The following is a 17,862-nucleotide window of genomic DNA, read 5'->3' as shown; positions in this document are numbered from 1 at the left end:
AAAAAAACTGGGCAGAAAATTCTTAGTTCTACTTCATAGGAAGATTCTTTTTATAAGGGGTTAAATAATGATTAAGGATGACTTTAATAAGTGGTTAACCCTTTATTTTGAAGTTTGACTGATCAGTAATTTATTATCATAGCTTATAACATACCTAAATTTATTATCTACTATATATATATATATCTCATAACAGCTTTTCCTGTTTTGATTGTAGCCTCATGGAAACACACGTTACTTCCGTTTTTAATGGCTGGATGTAGAATTACAGCTAACTCTTTACAAACCAATTATGAACAGAATCTTACTATAAAATGTGACAACAGGGATTGCCTTCACAGGCAAAACTACTAGAGGTATTCAGTCTTCGGGTGGTCATAAGTTTGGCAGCAAATGAAATGAGTCTCAAGACAAATGAAGGGAAAAGTAAATTTTCAGTGAAAGCTTCTGAAGAAGGCCCTAGACAAATCCTAAGGACACAAGAGGCTGTTTGTTCTGATGAATGCAAAGAACACGGTATCTTCAGTTACGGGAACTGAAGTCATACCTGATAATATTCAAAATAGGCATAGTCGACAGCTGTTCCCACTGCTTTTTGCTGTCCTTCCCTAAGAGTAACTGGTGCAAGGATATCCGCGCCAGCTTCAAGCAGCTTATCAACCTGAAAAAAGAAAGCAAAACATTTGACATCCAGCTTTCTAACTATACTGTGTCCATGCCACAGTTAGAGACAGGGCTGAATATCAGAGCTTAACCTCGATTTGTGTGGCTACTCTGTACCAAATTGTGCATTTCTTCTGCCACTGGAGAGCCGTTGATGGACTGTTAAATCTACATGTGTTTTGTAAATAAAACCTTGGAGGCATTTGCTATTTGTTTCTGGATATCTCACAACCTAATCTTGCAGCAACAGATGAAGCACGGACAACTAGTGACGCAGGGGTAGAACAGAACCCGGCTGGAGAAATCACCTCCTCTCCTAGTGCTCCTCAACGGCAGTCTTCCTCCCCTCCATTCTCAATGAGGTCAGCTCTGTGCTTTATGGGACGAGGGAAAAATGTCCAGTTTTCACAAGGCCAAATGCTTCCATTGAGCTCATCATAGGTGAGAAAGTGCACTTTATCAACTACTTTATATAGCACAATCAAATGCAATGCATCTTTCTTCATGTGGATGCCAGCTGTGTTTACAAACAAGGTAACAGTCAGATCTGACAGGGCCATGGGCAACCCCCCATCTGCTTTAAATGCAGTGTTTCCGCTTCTACACAAGGAGGTTGCCATCACCTTCACTCAAACATGAAAACGAATTTCCTTACAAAACCTCTATTCCTTAGGAGACAAACAAATAGCATTGGGAAGAGACACAAATGAATTGTTCTGCAAAAAAAAAAAAAAAAATCAGCTTGCCCATTAAAGAGAAATGGAACTCAACACACCTGATAAAAATTACTGCTTTTCCTGAAGTTAAAAACAACAAAAACCCCCCACATTTCTCTCACCAAAGCAATCCTCTGTGCTTTTGTTCTCTTCTGTTCATATGTGGTACTGACAGCTGTACAGAGGGCACTTCTTACTGCTCTGCTTAATGGCAGATTTGGATCAGCCCCATGTTTGAGGAGTTTGACCACTGCCTGCAAATGCAACAGATAATTGCTGGAGATGCATTTTGACAGTTCCACAGCAGAAAAGCGATACCCCAGCCAGACCAAGATGCTATAGGGTAGGTTTCATAAAATATACTAAAACCACCTATGTTTTACCATAAAGATAAGGATTAGAGAGGTTGAACATTTATGGTCTATTAGATCATCACTCCATTGAATGTTAGCCTCTGAGAGGGGCAGGAGAAGCAGTAGAATGTGTTGGATATGGGACTTTCCATTCCATTCCGTGGGAAGTCCTGAAATTTCATCTTTTCTGTACAAACAAATCAAAGATGCAGTAAACTCTTTTTTCCCAGAAAAATACCTAAATTGTCTTTTAAAAGAAACAAAGATAACATAAGGAAAAATGTTCTGGTTCAAACATTTGATACAGAATCTATTTTTTGTTGTATTTGGCTGCATCCATTTCTACTGTATCTACTTCCGCAGTCCATCCTGTAGCTCCCTATTATATTGTATCCAGATGATTGATAACTTTCTACTGAAATAAATATAACTAGAAAGTAACAATACACAGTAGATCTTTTCTATTATGATCTACCATTAATCCTAACACACAGTATAAAACTTGCAGTGACAGAACGAGAGGTAAAATTTTGATTTCATCAGTAACACTGAAAGTGGCTTCCCCTCGCTTTGTTCACATCTGCATTTCCAAGACAATGCCTGACTGAATTATTAGCGTGCTTTTACACAGGAGAAAGTAACCCGAGAAACAGAAATTAGACCCAAACCCTGCCCCTATCAGCTTATTACCTGAACCACTAGGCTACACAGTCACGCTTGCTCCCTTCCAATTGTTCTTCCCCTGGCCTTGTGCTGGCTGGTTGCCTGCACAACGGCTGAGCTTAGTGGGCAGCCTGGGTGCAACTCTTACCCCCTCACTCTCCTCCCTTGTTTTCCACAAAGAAGATGAACCAGGAGCCTGGAGCTGTATTCCAAGAGGAGCAGAGCACTGCAGACACACCACTTTGTCACCATTACCTGTTTTGCTTGTACACTTTCTCTCGCAGCATGCTGGCTGCTGTGGACCCACTCTTAAGGGCCTTGTCTGAGCAGAAGGGAGGCCATTCCCTGCTCAGGGAAGGTAGGTGCTGACTTCACATATTGCACTCTACTGTGTGAGCTGTAAGCCTCCTCTGTGGAGTGCTGAGCCCCGTAATGCCCAGATCCTTTCCAAGTGTGATCACTGATCTTTTCCTAGAAAAGCATACTCCTTACCCTCAAAGAGCTACATTTTTTTTCTCATATCCAGAAGCAAAGTGTTTTAACATTTGGCTGGGATGATTTGAGTGGGGAGGTAGCCTGTAAGAGAACTGCATGTTCTTGTGATTCATAAAAATGGATACTCTTCTCTGAATGCTATACCCTTCTGAATCTTACCAAATATTTCTAGCTATCACTGTCATACTACAGGGCTCCTCTAGTTCAGCTCATGCAACATCCACAGGTTTGAAAGAAAAGCAAATTTAGTACTTTCACTGGGAATGAATTATGGCAAACATAACTAGTTACCCAAGTCTGCCTGTCATCAGAGAAGGCAGAGACAAATGGAGGAGTACAACACACGTAAAGAGGAACTCAAAGATGCTCACCAAATCATTCCCACTGGCGATTGCTAAGCAAAGTGGTGAATGGCCACTCCACAGTGTGTTTGGATTTGCCTTATGCATTAAAAGGAGGCGGATAACATCTCTGGCATGCTGTGTAGGCAGGTGCAGAAAAAGGTGGAATTAGATCATAATAATGTTAACTTTTAAATATAATATATGTGTAACAATAATGAACAAAATGAGCAGCATAAAACACGTTCAAGCCTTTCACCTAAGCTATGATCCTATAGCAAAAATATACCTCCATTTTCTCATGGCTAAGAACCCCAAGCATGGTAGTGTTATGCATAAACCTCTTCATCAGATTACCAAATCTCATTAACCCTGCTGCCAAAGGGTATACGTAAGCTTGCCTCTGAAGAAGTACATCTCCTCTCTCAAAAACCTCTCCTTCCTCCAAGTGCACACCTCGTAAATCTGCTAGAAGAATGTTACTACGGTAAAAACCCAAATGCTCAAAGGTTAGCACATGAGAAAACTCAGACTGTCCAGCTTCAAATTGGCCTCGTGAATAGTAAAACTTAATGGCCAAGTCACTAATGGAAACTTAAGCAGAGGAATTTCCTGTGTTAAACAGAATTCTAAAGACTTAAGAAATATTTTTTCTCAAGTGCTAATGGGTTTTTAATCAGTGCAACACTAATAATTCACAGCGTAAGGAGTTTATCCTGGGAATTCAATCAGCTCCTTACAGAGGGATGAAAAGTATTCATTCCCCAGATATGTCATTTGGGGAGTTTAGCTCATAAGTACTCTCTATGAGCAGAACCTCGGATGCCATGCTCTTACCTCACAGTTATCCTCTCTTTCGCATGCAATATGCAATGCACTCCTTCCACCTTCTTCTGGAACAGGACCAAAATAGGAGGAGAAGTACCCTTTTGGTGGTCCTGCTTCATTCTTCAGGTGCACAGTGACACCACGGGACAACTGGGTTTCTCTGGTTTGAGGCAGAGGAACCTAAGTGAAATTATGTGAACATTTGTAACATAGCTCAGAGACATACAGAAGAAAATAAACTGCTTGGTCACCCATTGCTCTGGATGTCAATCATGGACGAGACTTGTTCAGCCTCACCAAAGCAATGGCCACCCTTTTTCTACTTCCTTCTTTACATTCAGATTCCATCTGCCTAAATCATCTTCAGCACTGCACATTAAGAAATTTGATTCCACTGGAGGAATCCAGGGAAGGAAAATTTTACAGACAGAATTTAATAACTTTTACTGGGCCAAATGATACAGTGAGGGGTGGGAAGAAAGAAGCAAGCTATCAGGCAAAAAGGGTCTTCACTCAAGTTCATTCACATGTCATTCATTTAAGGTGCATGAATATAGGCTTACCAGGCCAACATAAAAAAATAAAAAATGGTATGTCAGAAAGTAATATACCTGCACTGCATCTGGGCATTTTATAACTGCATACTGTTTGCAAATAGGTACCAAGTCATCCTGATTGCTACTAAAGGAGAAAGTACTGCAATACAAACTGAAGAAGCTATCTAAACCTCCCTGGACTGCAAACAGACATTCACCTTAGCCACTGTCATGACAAGACAAATCTTACCATTCCTGTTACACAAGCCAACTCATTTTTCAAGTGACTAGGACCTGATGGGATGTCAGGGAGCCCATCAATGTCATTGCAAGGTCACTCAATTATCTTTGAAATGTCATGGCAACCAGGTGAGGTTCCTGAGGACTGGAAGAAAGCAAATGTCACTCCTATATTCGGGAAGGGCAAGAAGGAGGATCTGCAGAATTACAAGTATGTCAGCCTCATTTCAATCCCTGGGAAGGTGATGAAGCACATCCTCTGGGAAGCCATTTCCAAAAATACTAAGGAAAAGAAAGTGAATGGGAGTCGTCACCTTGGATTTACAAAGGGGAAATCGAGCCTGAACAACTTGATAGCCTTCTACAAGGACATGACCAGTTTGGTGAAAGATGGGAGAGCAGTGGATGTCATTTACCTTGATGTCAGTAAGGCTTTCAAAACTTTTTCCCACAACGTCTGCATAGACAAGCTCCTAAAGTATGGCTTACATAAATGGACAGTGAGGACTGAAAACTAGCTGAACTACCGGATTCAAAGGGTTATGATCAGTGGCATGAAGTTCAGCCGAGGGCCAGTCACCAGTGGTGCACCTACAGGGGTCAATACAAGGACAATACTGGTTAAGTTGTTTACTACTGTTTACTAATTGACCTGGATGAAGGGATAGAGTGCACCCTCAGCAAGTTTGCTGATGATCCCAAACTGGGAGGAGTGGCTGATACACCAGAGGGCTGCGTTGCCATTCAGAGGGACCTCGAGAGACTGGACAGATGGGCAGAGGGGAACCTCATGAAGTTCAGCAAAGGGAAGTGCAGAGTCCTGCCCCTGGGGAGGAATAACCCCAGGCACCAGTATATGCTGGGGGCTGACCTACTGGAAAGTAGCTCTGCAGAAAAGGACCTGGGGGTCCTGGTGGACAAGCTGAACATGACCAGTAACGTGCCTTTGCAGCAAAGCAGGCCAACAGCATCGTGGGCAGCATTAGAAAGAGCGTTGCCAGCAGGTCAATGGAGGTGATCCTTCCCCTCTGTTCAGCACAGGTCAGACCACATCTGTGTGTCTAGTTCTGGACTCCCCTGGAGCAAGCCCAGCAAAGGACCACAAAGAGGATTAAGGAACTGGAGCATCTCTCGTGCAAGGAGAGGCTGAGAGATCTGGGATTGTTTAGCTTTGAGAAGAGAAGGCTCAGGGGGATCTTATCAATGTGTATAAATACCTGATGGGAGGGAGTAAACAAGCTGGAGCCTCACTCTTCTCCGTGGCACCCAGTGGCAGGACAAGAAGCAATGGGCAGGAATTGAAAGACAGGAAATTCCACTTAAACATAATAAAAATCTTTTCTTTCCTGTGAGGGTGATCAAACACGGGAAGAGGTTGCCCAGAGAGGCCATGGAGTCTCCATTCCTGGAGATATTCAAAGCCCAACTGGACAAGGTCCTGAGCAACTTGCTCTCATTGACCCTCCTTTGAGCTGGGGTTTTGGACCAGACGATCTTCAGAGGTCCCTTCCAATCTCTCAACTGTCTGGTAATTCTGTGAAATGATTTAAGTACTATAACGTAAAGTAATTCCTCAGGTAACAAATGCCAAAAAGAGCACTTTTCGCTGGTATAGCTCCATCACAAGTAGACAATTATCAAAAAAATTGGCAACCCTAACCAAAAAGTTCTGTACTACCAAAAAAGTTTACTGCAGAGCTATCTTTCTGTAACTCTGGGGGCACAGTGAATGCTGCAGGAATCCAGCAGAAAGAGTCTGTGTTCAAGGAAAACAAAACAAAACAAAAACAAGTAGGCAGGCTCCATGGAGATGAAACAAGCAGGTCCCATCATGTGTCTGTTTCTGACAGTGGTCCTATGTTCACTGCTCTCATTATACCTTCAGGCATTTATACTAGACTGCCCACAAGAGACTTTTAACCTCTGCCTTAAATGAGGCATGACAGCAAAAATGTTCTGGGGCATCAAAACACATGGATGTGTTTACTGTAACCCAATAATACAGACCTCCAGTGGCTTTTTTTTTTACTTTTTTTTTTTACTTTTTTTTTACTTTTTTTTTTTTTACTTTTTTTCTTTTTTAAAGGAACATAGTTATTCCAATAGGATGCAAAAATTTCACGGAAATCAAGCAGGCAGGAAGCTCAACTCTCTGCTTATGTATTGTGCAGCCTTCAACAGCTGCAAGAAGCTGAGCTCACAAAGCAACATACCTGGTCTGGACCATATACCTCATTTCCATCTTCTGCCCTTGCATCAAGATCTGGTGCAGAATGCAGGAGGTACTGTGTTATCTGGACTCCTTCCTCCCCAGGAATAGATACAGCTATGTGGAGAGGGGTTAAACTCCCAAACTGAAAAAAGAAACATAGCATTAGACTCCTGTTTATCGCAACTTAAAACAGTACCAAATATTTTCAAAAGAATAATCCCAGCTTCCTCTTCCCACATACTGTGTCTCACTTTCAGCCACCATGAACCTACAAACTGAGTTACGGGACAGTGGAAAGCTCAAGGTACCAGATACACAACGTACCAAAATCACAACAGCTGTTACCAACTTGAGGAGCAGCTTCACAAGCATTCCCCAGTCATGCATGGGCTTGGCAACAAGAAAACATAATGAGGAAGGAAAACTCAGGGAATAAGGAGCTTTGAGTTCTTTCTATAAAATAGTTCTTTGAACAGGATAATCACTTTAAACAGCTTTTTGTCCATTCTAAAGCTGGTTCTTACTTGCAGATTTTACAGCAGGACACAGAAGCTGCTGCACTCATCTAGAATCCTACATCATTATCAATTATAATGCAATAAAACCTTGGATGGAAGCCGCACATCAGTCCTGGCTCCCCTTTCTAAGAGGAGTTTCACTGCTTCTGCATCTGCAGCTTTAACGGCAAGGAAGAGAAGGGGTGCTGGTATCCAGCATGCATTGGGATCTGCACCTCGGTGAAGCAGCAGCTGGATTGTTGCCCATCTCTTCTGCTGTCTAAAGTTGACATGGAAAATACCAGAATCACTCATTAGCATCTTGCAAAAAACCTCTAAATGATGGTGAACTAAGATGACTCCCAGGTGCAGACATTAAAAATGGCATTTGGCAGAGACAAGACTTCATTCTTTAGAGCAGTGTCACAACAACTGCCGTGCTCCACCCAGGCAACAATATTATTACCTGAAGAGGGTATCTCACCCCTCCAAACTAAAAAGGCAGCACTTAAAAGCAGTTCCTTCGGGTTGCATGGGAATGGATAGGCAAAGTAAGGTTCCCTGCATCTCCACTATTCACTCATGTGTCACTTCTAAACGTTTAGTGTGAGACTTGTTTAATGACAGAAACAGACTGACTCCTCCTTCCTGTCATCTAAGACTGTTTGGAGGGTTCTTTCCTCTATCGTACTTCATTCATCCATCCCAAGAAAACAGAGATACTTTTTCTGTGTTTCCCTTAACCAAAGCTGGAACAAGAGCTATGCTGGACTAGGACAGTGTATTTCAGCAGGCTGATGATTCCATCTGTATTTCCATGGAGGCAAAATACACATGCACACCCCTAAAAAAGAAACCTAACACCATCAAAAAAAGCAAACAGTCCTTGGATACCACCCAGAAACTCTACCACATAGTGATCTGGGCAGAGGCTCCTCTTTTCTCACATGGCATTAACTCATTTTTACTCACAAGCCCTACATTCAGTGCATCTTTATATTCCAATGAAAAACATGCAACGCACACACAATATTCATGAGAGAAGCAAGGGAGGTGGCAAGATGTGCCACAAAAGCCAAATGCAAGGGATGAAGGGCAAGAAGGCCAACAGGGAATTTTCATTGTGGGAATTCTAAGACGTCAAAGTGACCTACGCTGGCATAAAACCCAAGACAAAAATTTCATCATCTTTGGGGACTGCTCTGGAGGCAAAACAAAAGGCAAGATGTGGCCCTTTGGGGGATCCATAAAAGCAAGACAAAAAGACTACATTTCAGGCCACGCGGCTAAACAGACACCTGTAGAAAACAACCAGCACGGTCAAATGTAGTCAAAACTTCAAAGAGTAAGCTGAATATATTCTTATCTTTCCTCATGTCCACACTACACTGCAGGTGTGCATAGCAGACTGTGACAAGCTGCAAAGTATGCAATCAAGAAATCTTGTCTTGTTCAAGCATGAGGTCCTTAGCTTGAACTACACTTTCCAGCTTCACTCTTCACACTCTGCCAACCTGAATTATAACAGAGCATATAAACGAGTGGCTTCTACTGATATGAACACGAGATTTCTATAGTTAAACAAACAAAAATATACTGACATCTGACTAGCTTTTCCTGCAATAGCTGCACCCTTCTGTGAAATATGTGAAATACTAATTGTTGCCTTCTATGTTCAAAGAGACTTAGGAGACTCTGTCTCCCATTCATAGGGCATAAGTGAGACTTACTCTGAGATTACGCCTTCAGACACATTAGCTGTTTCTGATGGTTCTGATTGTTCGTTCTGCTTGAAGATTAAAAAAATAAAAGAAAGTAGTTACAAAAATGAAAAACCACACTTTCAATGGGTGAGTCAGCATATTCAGTCATCAGAACAATAATACAAGTAATAACAGTAATACAAGAGCATGTAATAATAATGGAATTCAGTTAACAACAGATAGGGAAATCATTTAGAAGCAATTTGTAACTAAGTGTTTTTTTTTAAATAAACCAAATAACTGAACATTTTCTTGCTCAATTTCCTTTGTGAGTAAAACATGTTTACAAGACTCTTACAGATTTTCAACCTGCATTATTTTGCATGAGAATGTAGAACTAGGACCTCCAAGACCACTGTTTCCAAATCTTCTGGATTCGTATTCAACTCAGAGGAAAAGAGAAAGCAAAGCACATTTTCCTTTCTGAATCTTAGAGACCGTGACAGAAACAAATCCTGTTTATTCCTAATTTCCTTTTCTCACTCCAAAATGAGAAGTAATAGTTTCACACTGATTTTCTGTGAATCTCTGAGCATCTGCTTTATATACATCTCTCTCTCTCTCTTTCTTTCCTTCCCACAGAAGTCTTGCAACTTTGGTAACAGGCCACCACTTAAACATACTCTTGGAACTTGAACAGGTACTTTACAGCAACCAAAAACTATTCTGTAGTTCATTTCCAACAAGTTTCTTGAGGGCATTTAGACCTGTGTAGCCTCTTCTGAAAGCCTCAGCAACATCCTTACATTTCTAGCCTCTTCTGAAACACGTCCAAGACCACACAGTCCCTACCTGCCTAGGCCCCTCTTTGATTCCTTCTATCTTCTCAGACTGTTTGGCGATTCCTGACCCTCTGCTTCACCCTTGTTTTCATCTCCTTCCCCACTGCATGGTTTGTACTCTTACAAAATATGTATCATGCTCCTCCACAGGACAATTTAAAGCAGGTGCTTCTCTTTTTGGCAGGAGGAAGCCTAGGGTCATGAGTCTTCCTTTGTAAACACTCCCTAAGGGTCAAGAGACTCCTCTGACAGTTGAATTGCTTCTTGCTTGACACTTCAACCATGCCAGCAGGACTCTGTGCTATCGGAACCACCTAAATCCTCTTGTCCTGCTTGGATGCTTTCGTAATTCCCACCAGTTGCCCACTGCATCTTCGCTGTCTTAAATACCTAGCAGACATGGCCTCACATCTGTGCTATTAATACAGTGCCCTATTTCAACTGCAGAGTAAGCTTGTTTCTGCACTGGAGCTTGGTCATTTGAAGTAGGACTTAGTAGTGTAAGAGCAGAGAATACTCTGCATCCTCAGAGTGCAAGATGCACAAAAGTTCTGGCTTTTTCCTAGGGAGTCAACACAGTAAAGTAATTCCGAAAAGTAAACTTACAGCTTGAGACGATAATATATCATGATTCTGACATTTTAGATTAGAAATAAACCAACCTTGCAGCTGTGCAGGTTCCTCTCAGCAATATTACCCTTAAAAGATTCTGCTGGATAATACAGAATAAAGCACATGGAGAGAGCAGATAATCCTTCATCACTACACTTATTCACATCAGCTCCACTATCGAGAAGAAGATTGACAATATCGTTGTGGGAAGTAACCTGTAGAGGAGAAAATGCTTCAGGATGTTATTTAATTTTGTAAACATCTGTACTTGCACATACACTCACGCACTTGCAGATTTCTACATGGAAAGAATAGGCAGCACAGTTTGAAAGTAGTGACAGCCAACACTGTTGAACTAATTCAGGTTTATATTTGCCACACAATAAAAACGCGATACTGAACCATGTCTTACGGGGTTCAGAATGTGTATCTTGGAGCATCCTCAAGTACATCCCTGACCTTCCTCTCTTTTTTATAGCAATTTCTACCAGCTTTCACAGGAACTCAGTGAGGATTCACACACAGAAAGAAATATAGCGCCCTAAATTATTATCTAAATTTTGCTGGACTTTACAATGAATGCCAGCTATTCAGGTAGCTGAAAAGGGCACAAAGAAAAGCGGAGGTCATCCTCCCCTACAGCAAGTCATGCATGCACAGTTTCTAACCACCACCCCTTGCCAGCAAAAACAAAATAACCCTGTCTGAATGTGATTACGACTGGACAAGAAAAAAACAGTAATAAGGACAGGGTCATACCCAAGAACGCAGATCTAGTCCACTGCATAATCACAAACGGAAAACAAACTTGACAGCTAAAATAATCTCTAATGTTTACTGAAGTGCTTCTTTTTGTAGATTATTATTTACTGTGGGGTTTGGCATGATACCATTCATTACAGATATTCCTCATGCCACACCTGCTCTTTTGTTGTTTACTGAACACTCCCTTCACACTTACTATGTAATGGAACAAGAGAAAAATCTAATCCAGGCTACTACACCAGGAATTTCTCATCATATGGTAAAGAGTCATTCTCAGAGTCTTACAGCGGCAGCAGCAAGTGCTGTGTATCCATGTTTGTCTGCTACGTCCGGATGAGCAAGCTCATCCCTCAGAATCGTATAGACCCCATCAAAGTCTCCTTTTGCCGCTTTCTGAATTAACTGCTCTGAGGCAAGTTCTTTGGGGCCTGGAGGCCCATAAGTACTGCGGACTCCACTGAGAATGAAGTTGACGTCTGAAGTAAACTCTGCTTCACAGCACCTAGCAAAGGAGAAAAAAGCACTGATGCATTTAAGCAGCTAGGTACTCTTAGGCCGCTAATGCAATTAAAGAAAAAACACATCAAGAGCAAAACATGCTGCTGGGTAAGATGCAAAAATATGAACAGCTATCATTTTAAGAACTATTTCAGATAGTATAAGTTTGCTTAAATTACAGGCAGAAAGGCAAACTAGTCTAGGGGCTGCTGGCAGCAGCACACAGATTTTGGCTACAGAACAGTTCATAAATGTCCAGCCATCCAACACCTATAAAATTAGAAAGCAAAATCTAACTGCCAAGTGTTTCTACAAACAGAATATTTAGCATGCACATTCATATCTGTTTAGTATCTGATTTATATAACCAGCTTTAGCTATGGCTATAAAATACACACATGTGGCACGTGTTCCCAGCAACAAAGCAAACCAAAACATACTCTGCCTGCCCAAAGAACATCTCCATGTACAAGTATCAAGCTACATATAAACCTAAGGCTCAGTGGGCAGTTACAAGTAGCTGCAGACTTGCTGCAGCATGTTTTCTATAGCCTTGAAGTAGAATAAGAGTTAAGACAACCACAGAAAGGTACCATTGGTATCGCAAATTGTTTGTTTCATTTAAAAAAAATCCTCATTGGCAACCTGTCATCTCAAGACTATAAAAAAACTTTTGGAGAGCAGCTTCAATCATGCAACTTATATTTGAAAATAATAGATATGATTTATAAAAATCCATACATAAAAAACAAATGATCAACAGCTACCTGTGCTTATAAACACGCATCTGCATTCTGACCAGTAAGGGGGTTACTTTGCAACAGGCCAAGGTTCTTCCTCAGGCAGCTTGGAGGTATTCTGAAAATATGAAGCATCACACTCTTTCGGAAAGGTGCAAGTCAAAGTAAGATGATCTGTGTTATGGGAATAGGCAAAAACTCCTTCAGGCAAAATATTCTTGTCATCAAAGGGGAGACGTTTATAGCTACGGAGAAATGGGTCCCCCTCAACAGAAATATACGTCCTTTGAGAACTGGCATCAACATATCTGAAGTGTTCTGGATGATCCGAGACAGAAAAATAACCAGGTACTTCAGTACACAGTTTAATTAGATGATTCCTCAGCCACAAGCCAACATCCTGACAGCCATCTGGATAGCTCTCAATTCCCGGTCCAAATCGCTCATCAGATTTGTACAGCCCCTTAAGAAACGAGTAAGCTCGTTAGCATCAATCAGAGATCAAACAAGTTATACAATTAGAGTCTGGTTTCTATCTCAACTGTTCTGCCTGCGTCTTATTGGTCCACTTCTTATTGGCAGAGTAATAACTGCTGAAGCCATTCTGTACTACAAAGCCTTCACAGTCAGTTTGATTCATTTAATGACAAACACATTAACTTTTCCAGTACAAGAACAGTGGAAGGCCCTAAATTTAACTACATTGGGATGTTATGTTTAGATGAAATTTCACGTAGATTTTAGCCTGAGCAGGATTCTGTTTTATACTATTCTGTATCCAGCTTTGCATTCATTAGCCACACTGCTACTTTTTAGACCAGGATAGATTTTCAGTAATGTTTTCCAAATCAGAAGAAACACTTCTGACACACAACTGCACAGGCGTAGAGTATGGGAAAGGTAGCGCAGTTCCCAACTATTTCTTTTCTTACCATGGTCATTAACTTCAGGACAACATGGTAATTAACCTCAGGACAACCTTGCAAGCATGACAACACATGTTTTTATTTCATGCCAACAGAAGAGTCTCAGACACAAATACAGCACTACAAGACAGGAGTTTTAGCCTCCTTAGAAAACCATCCTAGTTTGATATGACACTATATTAAGCAATGCATGAGCACCGCTTCCAAATTCAAGCAGGCTGATGCATCTCCGGTGTTTCTGGATCACACACATGGCTCAAGGCATATTCACACAAGGCTATCACAACCTCAGAACAGCTATTTGGAACACAAATTAACTGCTTCACTCATTGAACTGTTTAGCTATGGAGATAAAGAACCAGGAAAAAGCACTATGACTGGCAAGAATAAAATTTCAAGTTTGATTATAACCTGAGGGTGTTCTATTTTTCCCTTAGTTTCAGATTATACATGATCTATTCAAATTAAAGTTCTCCGAAATCCATAATTAGTGCCACATTATCAACATTCAGCAAGAATGTTATGTTCTTGTTGGCCAACTTAATGCAAAGGCTGTATGTTGTTTTGTTATATCTTTTGGATTATCTGATGAAGCACTGTTTCCTGTTGCAGAGATACCCATGTATCAGTATGAGGGGAGGGCTGCCCTACGCTGGGCACTTTTCAGATACACCTTCTTCTTCTTTGAAAACAAAGAATTATAAACTCTTAGAAAACAAGTTTTCTAGCTTCTACTAGTAGCAGCAGGCCTGGAAATGATACAAAAGAGACAACTAGCTATCTCGATACTCCAGAATGCTCTTTGTCTCCACAGTTTCTTCAAATGCAGTATTTTTCAGTTTCATATTGCTGGCTTCTTAATATGTCTGTTGAGAGTACTGACTAGCTAATGAGTTCTTCATCTAGCAAGGGGAGTAAATACCGAAGACTTCTACATTAGAAACTGGAAAAAGACACTCTTCCAGGCATCAGATTTTCAGTTCTAGACAGGCAGTATCACATTATCTCCTTCAATATTTCCCTAAGCAAAAGTTACGTACAGTAGAAGTTGAGTAGTTCAAGAGAGCAATCTGGCTTACTGGAGACTGAAGCATGACACTTTTGCTCTAAACAACCCAAACACTAATGGAGCTGCCTGGAAAAAAAAACCACTCAAATTTTCCTGTACTCATGCTGACTTTGAAAGGCAGGGAAATCATGGTAACAGCACAACATTTTTCCAGTTACCTGAAATTTTCTGCTGTCCTTCCATTCCCGAGTCCCATAGCCTTCTACGTGGCTGAGAGAAAACACTCCAATGAATTTGGAACCATCAGGCCAGTAGCATATCCCTTTCCCATGGCGATGGTCCATGTACAACTGTCCCGTGTATCTCTGTAATCCACCACAAAGAGAAGGGACAGTAAGAATGATACCGTTCAGAGGACAGAAATAAGTGAATTTTTAATTGCCTCCTTAATGCAACAGAACAGCACTAACAAGGTGCAGGAAACTGAGGATGAAACTGTTATACAGTTAAGAAAGACTAGGCAAAATCTCATCTTCACTGTAGTCACTGTCTTCAAAACTCCACCAAGATTTTACCAGTTGCCACAGCAGCTCTTCCATCATGTAGCAGTCATGATGGAAGATCATACTATTTTAGCAGTGTTTATCTCATTGATATGTTGCCAAATGATGCAGGCTAAACCAAGACCTATCAAAGTGTTCAACACCTCTCACAAAGACCTGTATCCCAATAAACATTTGGTTGGGAAATTTTGCATCCGACAAAACAGGGCATTCAGCATAGCCATGAAAACACATATTTTGCTAAAAAACAAGCAGCCGAATACATAAAACCCAGTAAAACCAAACGAAAAACACCTAGCTAACATGCTTATAAATCGATTTTTTCATTACAGAAGGAAAGAACCTCCACACATAGAGAATATTCCTACTTCCAAATGACAAAACTCTGCTTGGAGAAAGAGCTATCACTCAAATAAATGCCCAACCCCTACCTTCTGATGAATTTTACTCACCCTCAACCTAACAACCCATACTCTTAAAGTACAATAAAATGCAGTCTGCAGTGAGTAGTCAAAATAATTTTGTATTAAATACAATTATTATATTTATTTAAAATATAATTAATAATATATAATAAATAAAATACAATTAACAATATACTATAAATAAAATATAACTAAAGATGTATAATAAATAAAATAATTATAATATTTAAATAAAACGATATATATTTATTGCTGTTCTCATGCGTCTTCAGCCCTGCCATAAGGTCTTTAATTTCCAGCTGCAGGTGAAGTCCCTGGAGATTACACCTTTGTGCACTACTTGCTAAAAAGATAAATTCGATTGCTACTCTAAAACTGGCACTTCTGACCCTCAGTAGAAAGTTCTGAAAAAACATCATATCGTACGTAAACATAGTGCTGAACTGTATCAAGGTGACAGACGCTAAGTCGAAAGTTTGTCCATAATCCCTTTTCTCTTCAGTGAAGAAATCCTTAACTATCAGCCCACTCATCTGATGGATTTTGATTGAAATTTGATCAATCGTGATTGATTGTAGCCACAAACACTTTAAGGTATCCATTATTTTTAAGCAAAAAGACAGACATTTGGGGGACGTTTTATAGAAATTAATCAAAATTTTGTAATTGAAAAAATTCCCATTTAAATCAAAACCTCAATTCCTTAAATGCTTTATTAAAGGCATTTGTGTGTCTTCAGTGTTATTTCTCTTCAAATTAAATCACCTAAATATCCTAATCAATCATATAGCTTGTCTTTAATAAAAGCATAACTGAAGGGATAGGATGAACCCTATGGAGAACAAAGTAGCCCTGGTATTCTGTAGCATAAACTATGACTATTCTTAGTTTGAAAGAAAGAAAAAGGTGAAAAGTGCTAAGTAAGTTCCCTAAGGCCTCGTCAGAGGATGGTGCCGTGGAGACTTTCATTTCTAGGTCACCAATGCAAATTCAGCCCAATCAACAAAACCTGAAAACTACTACCCTCTATCAAGTGAGTTGCCACAATAATCATCACCGAAGACAGGGAGCTGCTGCTACTGCTTCTGCCTGATGCGTGTTAGGACTTTTGCTTAGAACGCGGAGTTTGCCCCCAAAAGACAACAGTGAGGAGCAATGCCGAGGTCTTTATATTGCCAGAATTAAGGCTGTGTTTCTCTGCTAGACTGAAGACCGATTCTTGGGAGCATTGATAGGCAAATGGAGTTCCAGAGGAAGAGAAAAAGAGCTAATTTTAAATTTTCTATCTGCGCAACGGTATAGCTCATAAGCGGAAAAACAGATGTCCCACCGTGCAGACAACCGATCCCTAACGGATGATTTCGAGTTACGTTGCCGTGGCAGCTTTCCCTGACAATCAAAACGGCAGCTCAGTACTCACAGGTGGCGCAGAAGAGAAGAACCTCACAAGGGAACCGGAAACATTAGTCACTCCTCATAGTATTTTCACCATACAGGAAGATGCACTCACACTTCAGAGGTTAAACTTTGTACCAAAAGCTCACAGCAGCATCCCCTCCTCCCCTGCCGGCCTCCCGCTCTCCCCACTGGGGTCTGAGGCCACGTTCAGCCATCGACAGCGACCCAGGACTCGGCAACGGCATCACGGCAGCCATCTGCTTACCCTGAGCGTGAGGGCAGACCAAGTCCTTCGAAGCAGGGGGCAAAAGCACGTTATCTGGGAACTTGTGTCCCGATTTGCATTTTAGCAGCAAATATATTATTAACCTGAACACAGAGCAACAGAATGCCCCCAAAGGGCAGCAAGGGCCAGCGCGCTGGCCGAGCAGGTGCTCGGATGTTGCAGGGGAGCTGGGAAAGCGCTCGCTTTACTAAGAAATAAGGAGAAACCGCCTAGTTTGCCCCAAAACCAGAGGCGAGAGGAGAGATGCAAGCCTGGGAAAAACCCGCATTTCAGAGACCCACCTCCTTGCCAAATGGACCAGTGGGGAACACGAAGGCAGAAAGCCCTGCACGGCGCGCTCCCACCGCCTGGCCCGGCTCCCCGGCCCGGCCCAGGCCGGGGGGCGGCGGCGGGGGGCCCCGCTTGCAGCCGGTTGCGCCAGGCAGGGCGCTCCCCGACGGCGGCTCCCCGCGGCCCGCGCACCTCGCCGCCCCCAGGCCCGCTGCCGTCGCCGGGCGCTGCCGCCTCCTCTGCGCCGCCCTCGGCCGCCGCCTGACTGGAAACTCGCTCGG

General features: G+C 41.7%; 1 long non-coding RNA gene across 1 annotated transcript; it reads right to left on the bottom strand.

Moving 5' to 3' along the window:
- Window positions 1–3,307: 3,307 nt before the first annotated feature.
- LOC135326507 (uncharacterized) lies at window positions 3,308–7,183 on the bottom strand. The gene is made up of 3 exons (XR_010386881.1): window positions 7,049–7,183; window positions 4,069–4,239; window positions 3,308–3,369 (listed from the first exon to the last, which is right to left on the bottom strand). It is a non-coding gene; the product is annotated as an uncharacterized LOC135326507 (long non-coding RNA).
- Between the last annotated feature and the right edge of the window lie 10,679 nt (window positions 7,184–17,862).

Source organism: Dromaius novaehollandiae, unplaced genomic scaffold (genome assembly GCF_036370855.1).
Source record: "Dromaius novaehollandiae isolate bDroNov1 unplaced genomic scaffold, bDroNov1.hap1 HAP1_SCAFFOLD_48, whole genome shotgun sequence".
In the NCBI taxonomy this organism is placed as follows: domain Eukaryota; kingdom Metazoa; phylum Chordata; class Aves; order Casuariiformes; family Dromaiidae; genus Dromaius; species Dromaius novaehollandiae.
Note: the sequence above shows the minus strand (reverse complement) of the source record. Positions and strands in the feature narration are given on the sequence as shown.